At 41.9% G+C, this 13,218-nt stretch overlaps 1 protein-coding gene across 2 annotated transcripts in view; it reads right to left on the reverse strand.

Annotated features, from left to right (window-relative positions):
• Positions 1-13,218, reverse strand: part of PHYHIPL (phytanoyl-CoA 2-hydroxylase interacting protein like) — a 127,688-nt gene that overhangs the window by 114,091 nt on the left and 379 nt on the right. Inside the window, exon 1 of one of the 2 annotated variants that reach the window (XM_030241060.2) lies at positions 7,210-7,354. The exons of the other annotated variant lie outside the window; for it this stretch is intronic. The gene's annotated coding sequence lies outside the window, so the exon portion shown is untranslated. Of the gene's footprint in view, positions 1-7,209; positions 7,355-13,218 lie in introns of those variants that run through there. 2 annotated transcript variants of the gene reach the window in all.

Here is a 13,218-nt window from a genome sequence, read left to right on the forward strand (position 1 = left end):
TACAGTATTGTTACACATCCAAAGACACTATATGAAGTAGGTGGTTTTGCTCTTGACACCACCTTAAAAAAATCTTAGGAAGTTTACCCTCTCATGGTGTGAGCTGCTATGCCGGTATGACTTGTGCCTTTTTACTAGAGCATTCCATTTCCACCAAGCTTTTGATGTAACTTTTATTTCTATATTCTGACTTACACTGGGAATTTATTTTCATGCCCTTTTTTTGTTTGTTTATATGTACAGTATTTGTTTCTTGTCTGGTTTTATGTGCTGTGATTGACAGGGGCTATTTACTTGTAATAGAGTTTGCTATTCCCTCTCAAATTTATTATATTCTATCATTTTAAATCCTGGGATTACAGGATTTTCATTATTTCAACAGCTTGTGTGTGTCACTAGCTTTTCCAGTTTGAAAGAGAAATGCATCCAAGCCTTGTAGAAGCGTAATGCCACCAGAATAACTCAAGCCAACAAGGTTTGGCTGAGGCTAAGCCCATCTTTCTTGCAAACAATTTCTCCAAATGCTGTCCCACTTCCTAGGAGACCTAAACTCTGCATCCTAATGCTACCTTTCCAACTCTGTATCTCCCTGTACTTCCCAGCCTTGGCTATGCAGATGGTCACACCCTCAGTCCCTCTGTGAGAGCACCCTCAGCATGGGGGGTGCAGATCTCAACATGATTCTCATCACAGCCTTTCTCTCTCCCCTCCATCTCAGCAGCACAACTATCACAGACAAAAATGGAAACACAATCCAATGCTTGGATGTCTTCATAACAGAGTTTAAAAAAAAAAAAAAAAAAAAGAGAAGGCGAGGCCTCTCCGATCTAGGAAGCTGCTGGCATAGCAACAGCAGAGAGGGAAATTGGTGTGGAATGTTTTTCAGCAGCAAATCATTATTTTTAAGGAGTCTAAGGGCAACCCTTCCCTGCTTAGTAGGCTCCTGGACAGAGGACTGTCTATAAGGGAGGAGAATAACTGGTTCTTTGGCAATTTGGAATTGAAATTTCCAAAGTCTCCCATGAAAATTGGATTTTCAGCAGATGATGAGGCAACTTCAGATCTGATTATGAAATGCCAACTGAAAACAAGGTCAAGGTGACTCATTTCTTTACAATAAAACAACACATGTTCATTAAATATTTAATGAAAATATTGGCAAACAATTTTGATTCTATATTTTTAAGAAACTGGAAAAGTTACATACTGAAGAGATAAATTTGAGATAATTTAATGTTTATGGATTTCAGTAAGAAAGCTGATACACTGCTGTTTGAGATCCTGAGGGAAACCAGTAATTAAGTTGGCTGGCTCTGAAATGCAGTTAAATTGATAAAAAGCAGACTACAGAGCTTGAGAAAAAAATCTAAAAAGTATAATCATAAACTAGGGTCCTCCCAGCATCTGCTAAAGCTTTGACAGAGCAAGCACAGGTCCTTCAGAATCTGCATAAGGGAACTGAATAGCCAAGTTTGGAGAAGCTTTTCTTTTCAAGTAGACATGGTGCTAAATACCCAAGAAGCTGCTGAAAATGCCAGAAAGATCTTGAGATGGCAGAGCTAATGCAGCAAGGTTTGTGTGGGATCTTGCCTGCACTACAGAGACTAGGAAACAAGGAATCTGACTGGAACTCTGTCAGTCTTCAAAAACAGTGACAGCAAAAATGATCTGGCTGTGACACCAGAGAGCAAATTACACTGTGGTGCACAGGGGATGCTATAGCAAATTAACTCAGAAACTGGGCAGCTACAGTTGCCTTATTTTAAGGATGCTGTGTCCAAGGTCACCAGCTAATGTTGTTGATATTTCCTGCTTCATGTATGCAGGACCCAACACCTTCCCCAGCACACGTGTACATCTCTCTGACAAATGGATCTCTGAGTGCGAGCCCATGCAGCTGTCATTGACCTCGCAGTTAGCTCTCAGGCTGCCAACACTCAGCTGTCTGTCACAAACCCTCAGCAGCCAAAAGGCAAATCATTGGAGAACAAAGGGGTGAACTCAGCTATTAGTACAAGCCCCAAACATCTGGAGACTGGTTTATTGCTGAACTACAGCTGAGTCTGTGCCTGAGCTGGCTACAGATTGGGAAGTCAATGAAAATGGGTTTTCCTATCAAAGTTGCAGAACACTTGTTTTGCAGTCACAGCAGAAAGTGAATGTGGAAAACTATTTTCATAATTTTAGGACTTTATTCTCTAGCTAGAAGAAAATGGGGAAATACAGAAACATCTAAATGGGAAATGAAGACTACGTTTGCCCCTCCCAACTTCAAACTGCATTTTCTATTGTTATGAGAAAAGCTTATGCTGGTTTAAACTCTATTTGAGCTTTAGGGCTTTACCATACATTTAACACAAATATTTCTCAAGTGTGAAGAAGTTATATAATTCTGCCCTTCATGATGGATTTTGTCTTCCCAGCCTATGCTCCAAAGCCTTTGACACTGACTGGCAGCATGGTGGGAACTACAGAGTCCAAAGCCACTGAGGATTTTGGGCCAGTTTCCACACTTCAGTGAAAGAACCTGTCTGTAAAGAGCAGCACATCAGCTGACTGGACTGCAAAACTTTCTGGATTCCCACAGCTGCCTGAGGAGACAATCACAAAAGCCAGGTTCACTCCTCTGGGAAGGTTTTCCCCTTGAGGAAAGAGGAAGGCAAAGAAACAGCCTCCCTGTCTCCCTCCACACCAGGGCCACGGCAATCAACTCCCTCCACTGAGAGAATTGTATCTTCGCAAGGTTGACTTTGATGACCAAATTAATTTCACTCACTTCTCTCTCTGAATGTTTAAATACTGTATGGAAACCTTTAGAGTGTTCCAAACTTTTATTAACAATATACTTCTAATGGGTTTTCATAAGAACTGAGAAACAATTGCTATTAAGATATCTGTAAATAGCTTATTACTTATCCTCGGGTTATAATTCATTCCCAGGAATGTGGCACCAGATCCAACATATGGGGGAAACTGGATAAAAACCAAATAGATCAGAAAAATTGTTTTTGAGCATGAAAATGTTTTTACAATATTCACACAGGTTTTTTTGTGTAGTTATTTTTCTTTTTCATTTTTGCAAGGTTCATACAATTTGAATTATTCAGATTATTTCAGGGGAAGCAAAATGCACTAAAGTGACTAATACCAAAACCCTGATGAAACACAGTGTTTTGCACTGTCAACTCTATTATGAATGACAATAAAACTGTCCTGGCTGATAACATGGGAATTTGTTCCATCCTTGATATAATTTCTGAAAGTGCAGCAAGTATCCCTCAAAGACCAACAGGCTTTCATTGTTAACAGTAAATGTTTTCAGAAACTGGGAGATTAACACATTACTGCAGTGCACAATTCACAAAAAATCTCAAGTTAAAAAGATCTCAGGCTTCAGATTTGCTCTGAGACTTCACAAACACCACCACTCGTTCTCAGCAATGGGTCTGCACTAGGTCCTGGACCACAGCTCATGTCCAACGACACAGTTACAGTGCTGCCACATTGGATGCAGAGGCTCCAAAGCATATTTGCTTTTATAAGTGAGTAAATTTAGTTGCTAGTAAAGTCCTGTCTGCTCAGGACCTGTGGCTGCTGCTTAGGGCTAAGGTGAAAAGCTCAGCAACTGCCTCTGCAGCAAGTGCAGCTCCAAAAAAATCACCACTGAGGTATGTGTAACTGGATTTAAGTTCCTCCCATCCTTATCCTATAGGTGAGAAAAACCCATCAGAACTTCCTGTGCCTTTACAGGCCCTAAAATCTTTAAAATGGTTGTGCAAGGAACAAGAAGTCACGATTAATCAAGCTGCTCTTTATTTAAGGGTCTGAGGTTGAAAAGCAAACACAAATATCTTGATGATATTGCTCCTCAGGGAAAAAATCTGCCTAGTAAGAGTTCATGCCCAGCTCCTGAAGTGACACTTGATACAGATTTTAAGCAGAGAAAAGGTTCTATGTGCCCAAATTCCCAAGTTTTTGTTCTACTTATGTTTCAAAACAATATATGTTTTTATGCATGCCTATTTGAAAAGTCTCCATTAAAAAAAGAAAAAAACCACAAACCACCACTCAGATATGCAATGTCTGTTAGTTCAAAATTATTTTGTAAATTGCAGTAACGTACTCGATTGCTGAAATTTCATATCAATAGTTTAGTCATTCTCCAAACACTTACTGGCTGAACAGTTTTGGGAATGAATATGAGGAAGCTCAAACTGAGATGAAGGGAACTGAAAAATTCAAGCCTAAATTCTTGGATTTACTGAAGGTGGTTTATTTTCATTTTTGGGATTAGTTTTTTAAATATAAAACCTTTTTTAGCTTCTTAAATGCACCGACTTATTACATTAAATTTTATTCTGTTGCCTCATTATGATAAGGATGATAAAACAATGGAAATCCAGGCTTGGATAAGAAAACCCTCTTATCTTTTATCACCAACACCTTCTAAAAAAGTGAGTTCATTACTATGGAGACAAATCCCACTTCTTCCTGGGAATTAAGTGTCTACATGTCTTGAAAACTGTCTGGCAAATTTCACACCTAAGCAGAAGAAATGAGAAAAGATTTTTTTTTAAAATTTCCTGCTTTACAAAGAAAAAAAACTCCAAACTGTCCTTATATCCACAAGTTGCACACTTGATCTCACCTATTTTCAGGTAACTTCACCTTGTCAGAAGGCAGGTGTGGAAAAGAGTGGTGGAAGTGGCATATGAGATGCATTAAAAATGAGATGGAGGTCTTTTCACGCACATGGACGTTCTCTGGAACCTGATAATTTGCCTTTTATTATATGGGCACCCTGAATTGTTGTAATAAGGATTTAAGAACATATTTAACTTTTGCTCAAAGGACTTGAATAAATGCTTGAACTGGTCTCAGATTTTAATCTTTCTTCAACCTGTAAATGCTGGTAGGAGATCTGTTGCACCACAGGATTTAAAGAGCACTGGAGGATTTCCTCTTCTCCCAGGTGAACCGCAGCCATGTGGTCCCTGGCAGCCTCTGTGCCTTAACAAAACACCCACGTTCTGTAATCCTGTAAATCTCTGCCCTGCACTTCTGACATGCATCAGCTTGGAAGGCACATGGGAAGGGCACGAGGAAAGGAGGAACAAAAAACAGCAGGGAAAGTATTTTCCTTTTGACATTAGCTGTCAACCACATCTCATCCTAAGACCAAAACTTTGGATTTTTTGGGAACGCAGAAGCCACAGGCAAGCTCTTGCTGCACCTCTGTCACTTGCTCTAAGCTAAATAGCCTGCAGGTTTTGGTCCTTGCAGTTGCACTGTCAGTGAACCATGACTTACATTTACAGCCCAAGGATGAAATTGGAGTTGAGAACATTTCAGAGAGCTCAGAGGACTGAGCTCTCAGATTTTCTCCGCTCTGAGTCAGTTAAAATCCCTCATCAATGTTGTGCTCTATGAATGTCAATAGGCTGCAAAAACAACACTGAAATATTAAATGTCATGTCCAGATGTAGATCAAATGCTTTGCCAAGCTGTGGTAATCTCCAGCACAAATGTGGATAGCAGAAGCACACAGCCCTGTAGCCTGAACATGAGTCCTAGCTGCAAGGGTCCTGACCCCATTAGAAATTATTCAGGCTGACAAATATGGGAAGTGTGACTGCAGTTTTGGATAGATGGGATAAAATGATCAAAGGAGAACAGATCTTTGCAAACCCAAGATAGCGGGGTCAGGTTCTTGGGAAACAACCTGCTTTATGATGTGCCACTCACTTCTGCTTTCTCTTTATTTAGGTGCCAAACAAATGCAGTCGCTATTGAGTACTGAGGCAGGAGCTCATTTTTTTTGGAGCAAACTGAGAAATGGAAAAGGTTTTCTCAGATTCTGGAAACTCCAGGTTTCTGCAGTTAGAGGTCAAGAGAGCCTAAGTGATAAATTCAAGAGCATGTTTTTATCAGCTCCTCAATGGGTGCTGCCTTTCCCCTCTCACATCAGTCCTCTCCCCCTGTGCTTTCCCCTCTGGCATGAGGGGGACACAGATGTGAATCTCTGCAGGGCAGGGGCCCAGCTGTCCCCTGGGGCTGGGCTGGAAACACAACACCTCCGCACCCTTTGTTATGCTGTCAGAAATCAATACCAAGTAGTGCTGTGCCTGCAGCCTTGTGATGGAAAAATAATTTTAAAACAACAACAAAAAATCAATAGTCTAACAGACCCTGGCCATTCCTGGTCTGCTGAAGAATAGGGGCAGAGAGAGGAGCTCAAGCATAAGGGAGCCAGAGTGCAAAATTTACATTTTTGCACTAAGCAAAGCAGCAGGTGGACTCAGAAAGAAGCCCTGCTTTGAGAAAGGCCAAACATCAACAAATCTCAGCACCTAACATCAGGAAAATTGTCACAGACCAGCATTGGTAAGGAATAGCATGACAAAACATTTTACCAAGGCAGGAGCAGCCCTGCTGAACTTATAGGAACACTCTCAAGATCCTGTATCTCTCAGCTGGCTGCAAAATCATCTGCTTTACTGACAGCACTTTAGAGAGGCACCTAAGACAATCATTAAGACAAGATAATCCCTAATGACACAAAGCATTAGAGCTTAAATTGAATTGGCTCCCTAACAAGAGAAGATGCATATAGGGATAAGTTTAATTGGTGAGAAAACATTAAAATTTTTCCCCACTCATATTTTTCATTTGTTTCTTAGAGGTTGAATTACCCATACAGACTTCATAGTGGTTTTTCTTCTAGAGCATAAGAGCAAGAGGTTATGTGCAGTCCTTCCTCAAAAGCATCATGATTCTTTTGTCTGGAAAGGCAAGTGGCCCCTAGGGGCTGAAGAGACCCAGACGGGCAGTAGCTCAAACTCCAGAGGCTCCTCTCTTGCCTAGCCAGCAAGAGAATGCCAGAAACCAGAGTTACTCTTCACAGTTCTCATTGAAAATGGAGTAAAGCTTTGCTCTTGCTGTGGTGAGAGAGTGTGGCTCTGCTGATGGCAGGGCTCAATGTGTTCTTGAGGAGCTGCTGGTTTTTCTCCCGTGTCCAAAGTCCTCTGTTTATTTTGAAACAGCAACAAAGTCACTGCTGCTCTCCAGACAATGCTGTTGCTGTGTCAGTACAAAACACCCCCCCCTTCTGTGTCTGTCTGGCCACCCTTCCCTGCCCCTGCCTGTCTGTGTGTGACGGGTGGGAGGAGAGTGATTTCCTTTTGCAAAATTACCCCTCTAAATCCTTACCTCAGTTGTTTCTGGACCAGTCTAATGCTGCATTCCTCTTCCAGCCACATGTGTCTGCTGTTTCCCAAACTATGGCTTCCTTTTCTACGGTCTGTGAGCATAACCCCAAAGCACAAGGCACTGCCCGCACTCTCCCAACTGTTTAACATCAACCAGATCTTTGGGCTGGCAGGAACTTCTCCAGTTGTTCTCCAGAGTGCACAGAAAGAACCCTTCTGAAGGTGAAGGTCAGTGATTTAATATGCTATCTGAATGTTTTCTCCTTATGTTCCTAAAATCATTCCACATTAAAAAAAAAAAACAACCAAACCACAACAAAAACAAAACAAAACCCTTTCACAAGAGCAATTTCAACCCATTATATATTTCCAGTGCTTAGTTTGTGGGTGTTTTACCAAGGCAGAGATCAGAGCCTGAGTTAAGGAAGGCTGGCAGAATTGCCAAGCCCTGGAAGAAGCTGTAAATGGGCAAACAAGATTACTGGTACATTTTTCAAATGACATGGGGCTGAAAGACAAGAGCATTTAAATGACTTGGAAAAAGGTAAAAGTAATTGAGATTTCTATCTGAGCAAAGCCAACATGAAAAAAACTCCATAAGAGTCAGAATGTATCACTTGCAGTCTTTTGGATACTATAGCACAAGACACATGTTCTACTCTTTATCACTTTCCATACAGTTACTTAAATTATAAAAGCGAACCAAAGCTAAAGCTCAAGGGAAAAAATTACAACATCTGTGCACAAGTGTTGGCCAGTGGGACAGAGAAAAAACTGAGCCTTTCCAGAGCAAAACATGTGAGCTGGGCCAGAGCATGGGGTCCCTATATTGGGCCACGTTGGGCAACAGCACATCCCAAAGGCCCATAACTGCTGATGTGGAATTTACATACATCACTTACACATCACTCCCTAAATCTCCTTGCAGGAAGAAGACACCACTACTGTTACCCAAAATCTAGGCAGCAAAGGGCAAAACACTGCATGTGAATCTTATTGGAGCTATTTTTCAGAGCAATTTTTTAAAATATATTTCATCATAGCAAAAGAATGACTCCAAGGTTTTTTAGGGATGGGTTGGCTTTTACCAAGGTTGCCAGGGTTTTAACAGCTGTCAGGTGCTAAATTGGCATGCAGAGGTCCTTTCATCCCTTCTCCATAGCTGGCCTGTGTTTGTCCACAGCTCTTCCCTCCTGACCCTGCCACTGAGGTCAGGCTTTTTTTGGGAACCCTCCCCATGCAGGGATCCTTGTCCTCAAGGATGGAATCTGCCACAGGAGAACATGTTGCCTCCACACCTGCAGACTTGCAGCCATTGTTAGTAAAACTCTTCAGGACGTCCCATTTGCACACACAGCATAAGAAGAAACACCTGTACACCCTTAGCTGATGGGGTAACCTCTCCAGCATCCTCTGCCCACAACAGCATCACAAGGCCTCCACATGGCCAGCCTTTCTCTCAGTTGCTCACAGATACCAAGGAACAATGGGATGCTGCTCCATTGAGGGTTTGCAGCCCTGGAGAAAAAGAGCAGGCAGGACCAGACTTCAGCTGCCTTCACCAGCATGGCACAGCCCATCCTCCCCTCAGCAATGACAACAGGAGAAATTCAACAGGGAGAAATGCTAAACCCCAGCCAAAACCAAGAGCCAACAGAGCAGGCAGCCAGCAGGGTCCTGCAAGTATGCAATACGTGGCAGCATGCTGTGTTTTATTAAACACCAAGCACCTCGCAACAGAAGAGCCGTCTCCAAAACATTGATTTCCCTGCAGTTGATTAGCTGTCCAGCATCCAGACTAGCATTGCCTCCGAGACTGAGCACGCGTGGGAGGGAAACTGGCAGCAACTGCCAGGAGCGAGTGCCAGTGTGCGATCCTGAAGTGCTCTCACTCCACATTTGGGATTATTGCATTCCTTGGGGAGCTGCCAAATACTCCCCCTGCCTCCCTGCCTAAGTTTTCCCGTCTTTTTTGGAGGATGCGGATTAGGATGAGAGGAAGTGGATGCCTGTTTGATTTTCAGTATGACACAGGCTGATGAATACAGACTTGCTGCCCACCCCCAAACACTTGTGTGCAAGGCTCTCAGGAGCCTCCCAGCTGCAAACACCTATTTTTAATAGAAGCACTGCCTCTTCAGAGCTGCCTTGACATGCATTTGAACACAGAAGAACCCCTCACAGACAACAGCATTGTTATTTTGTGTTGTTGTTGCTTGTTTCACTCTGCAAACAGGAAAGGGACCAAGCTGTCCCTGTCTCCCAGAGCATGTGGCTGCCACACACAAATGTCAGCCCCAGCAACAGGAACGATCTTGTTCCCGTAAGTCAACAAACAATGTTTAGAAAGGTCTGTGCTGTGGGAGGATTTCCTAACGTAATACAAGTCATCAGACTTAAAACACATGTCTGCTCCGGTGAATTTAATAAAGCAACAAGACTGTGTAGGAAAAAAGATACAAGAAAACAAGAACTTTCTCCTGATGACTTCATCCCACAGGGTCAACAGTAAATCAAGGGCAGCATTTGTTGGGAAGGGGAAGCTCTGGAGATTTCTTCCAGAACTTGAAAGGAAACTGCTAGTGTTCAATAACAAAGCCAACATTTTTCTTTAAAAAAAAAAAAAAAGAAAAGAAAAACCCATCATTTTCTCAGCATTGCACCATGAGAGCATCACTCATGAATAGAATGTTGTATCATCAAGGAAGGAGCATGGCCTGAGCCACTGAAGCATTTTTTTCACCTCTTTTTTACAGCATGGGTAACACAGATACATCTTTACAATATTGCTTCCCCATGTACCATGTTCACCCATGTGTTTTACACAGGCAATACTAGGGGAGAACTTCTCTAAACATAAAAAGAAAAAAGCTCCCCACAAAAGCCCCCAGACCATAGACCTCAAGCCCCACTAAGCCAAGAGTTTGAAGAAGCTACATTACGGTTGCAGCAGCAATGGCAATTTGCCCCTGCCTGTAAAACAGGCAGAGAGGAATGGACACCCAGAAAAGGGTCACTGGACTACCCCAGGCAGGCACCCAGACTGTGCTCACCTCACATGCACTCAGAATAAAAAAAGACATTTCGAAAATCAAATGGCGGATCTGTTTTCCATGTTCTCGACATAACTATCAAAATGAAAGCTGATCCTGTTGTGTGGAAGCCTCTGAGTAATTTGCTGGAGCCAAGAGGAAATCCTAGGGGATATTCGTGGCTCTTGGCAGCACAGTCCTGGACCAGCTGGACCTTGACCTACCCCAGTGCAGCTGTTCCCAGGTATGCCACTGCCTGCTTCCACCAAGCAGGGCTTTACAAAGTTGATTTTTTTTTTTTTTGTATATACAGCTGTACGTACTAAAAATAAAGTTCATTTAAATAAAATAGTGCATATTTCTGCAGTACACTACATTAATAAAAGTTTTATCTCTCCTCTTTGTACTGCTTGGGAGCACAAATACATTTGTCATGTATTGCCAGGAAGATGTTCCTCTTTGCAAATTCAGGTCTTCTAAAGATGAACGGACTGCTAATCTTTTGTTTTAAAAAAAGTCAAAAAGGAGCACATTGTAGAAACCTGCATTAAAACTCCAGATTCACACAAACAATACCTTTCAGTTGCTTAAGACAACAAAAACAAAGCCCCCACACACTTTCATTAACTCTCACAATCAGCTTTTATCACAACACTTAATCTACCTTAAGCTTTTGTACAAACAACAGGAGATGCACGAAACACCCCATCTCCAGTACGGCATTTGATTCAGTATTCACCAGTGAGAAAAGCAGGGTTAAATATACCCAGAACACCAACAACTCCCTGTGACCAGAGCTAAAGTTATTTAGAACACAAAACAACAGTCACAGAAATAAAACATTACTCATTGGCTCCCTAACCTCAAGCATTTATCAGCCTTCTCAAAGTTCCAGATATCATGTGCTCAAAGAGAAAAAATGAAGCAGCTGTTACTGAAATTTCACAAGCCATATAAAATGCAGAGTTATTCAGTATAGAAAATTCTAAACTGTGAAAATGTTTAACTTCTCTTTGGTTAAAAAGTAAGAGAGTAACACTCAACAACACTGACCTACTTCAGCTACTTAATTCAGAAGATGAAAGAAAATTTAATAAGCACTGGATGATTTTCCTCAGTCTTTAATAGTTATGGAGCCTGTAGGCATGTGATGTTTTTATGTAGTCTTGTAAAAGTACATTTAAAATTCTTCAGTATGTGTAGTTGTATTGACCTAATGAAGTTTATAATTTTGGCCAAAGGATGTCGTTTGTGAGGCGGTTACCTGCAGGTTTCCAGACTCCCATAAAACACAGCTGCTTCATGGCTCCTGACAAGTCCAGACAGTGCCCCTGGCTACCTGAAAGCTCAGTGACAGACTGAAAAATGCAATTCACAGGTCACTGTCCTCAGACAAAGCTTCAGCTTGATCTAAGTGTGTTGTACTAACCCACCAAGTGCAATTTTAAGATACTGTAGCTTTACATGCAAAGGAACAAAAAAAATCTTTCACTTTAATGATCAATCAGTAACACTCAGGGAGGTTTCTTTTATTGCTTCTGACCTAAATATGCAGAGCTGCAACTCTTCTGGTACTCCTTTTTGACTCCAGGAGTTTTTTAGCCTCCCACAGAGCAGTCCAGCAGCACAGTGGATGTGCACTTCTCATTGCACCATACCAGAGCAAATGTGAAGTCCCTAAATTTTAAGGTCCCTAAAATAAACAACCTCATCAACACAAACCTAAAAAGCTAAGATTTGCACGTGCTAATCTGATCATTGGAACGGTGATTTCAAGTATCAGTTCTACAGAGATTACTTAAAAAGAGCAGTAAAATCCTATAATTTTGGATGGGTTGAATGAAAATATGTTGCAAGAAAACATAATGCATGGTGTAAAACAGAAACTAACCTATAAGCTTCCATAAAATTTTCTACCAGCTCTGAAAAATCAAAGTCATGACAGAAAAAAGTGTGCCCCTTTTCTAGCATAATTAGGCATTATTTTAGACACTTGATGGCACGGTCAGGTGACAGCAGTTAACTGGATGATGAGCTCTCCTGTATTTAAGTTCGTTTTGTCTCAGAAAACACAGGCTGTGAAGATTCTGAATGTTTTGCAGAGGTTTACAAAACGCAGAAATGCCACCTCTGTGTGTGTGTGTTTGCACTCAGGCACAGGCTGGGGGAAAGCCACAATTCTGATCTCTCGCCTTGGAAAAAGCCATAAAAGGTCTAGAGAGAGGAAAACCTCAAAGCATCATTACGACTTTGGCCAAGTATTTGCGGTGCTTCTGGCATCCCCTCCCTTGGCATTCGTCACCTTTCCCTCAGCCCTGGCGAGCCCAGTAGAGCCCGAGTCCCGGAGCAGCAACAACAGCCGCGTCCTCCCGCCTTGCCAATCCCTCCGTGTGCTGCCGCGGCAGGGGAGCTGGGGAAGCTCGGTGTGCATCCTACACGTTGCTGGAAATTTCTGCCATCTGCTATTGCCTTTCCTCCCATGCCTCACAAAAATATCGCTGACTAAATAGAAATTAATTCCTTTATCAGTTTTAAAGTGTGTGTAAATTTATATCATGAACTTGTTTATTAATTTTTTGTGTTCACGTGAACATAACAAATCAGGACAGATTAAGGGATAAAGACATAAGGTCAGACTTATACAGAGAGCAAATAACTAAATATATTCAACAGCTTATTTCTTACAAAAACATTTTTTTTGCACTGTGATTTGGATGACTTTTGACCTGTGTGAATAACATACAATTCTTTCCCAAAGCCAAGCCCTAAATTCATCACACAAGTTATTGCACTGGAATGTAATTTCAAACCACAGAATATCCTACACAAACACACCCTGCCTCTGCCCAGGCAGCACCCAGAGCCGGAGAATGAGCTTGCAGCAGGAGTACAGGGGATCCTCCTCGGGTGCTCTTGGATTTAATGAATTTGCGCTCACACTTACAAGCCAAGCCTTGGATGAGACCAGATATGCAATT

Source organism: Serinus canaria, chromosome 6 (genome assembly GCF_022539315.1).
Source record: "Serinus canaria isolate serCan28SL12 chromosome 6, serCan2020, whole genome shotgun sequence".
NCBI classification, from domain to species: Eukaryota; Metazoa; Chordata; class Aves; order Passeriformes; family Fringillidae; genus Serinus; species Serinus canaria.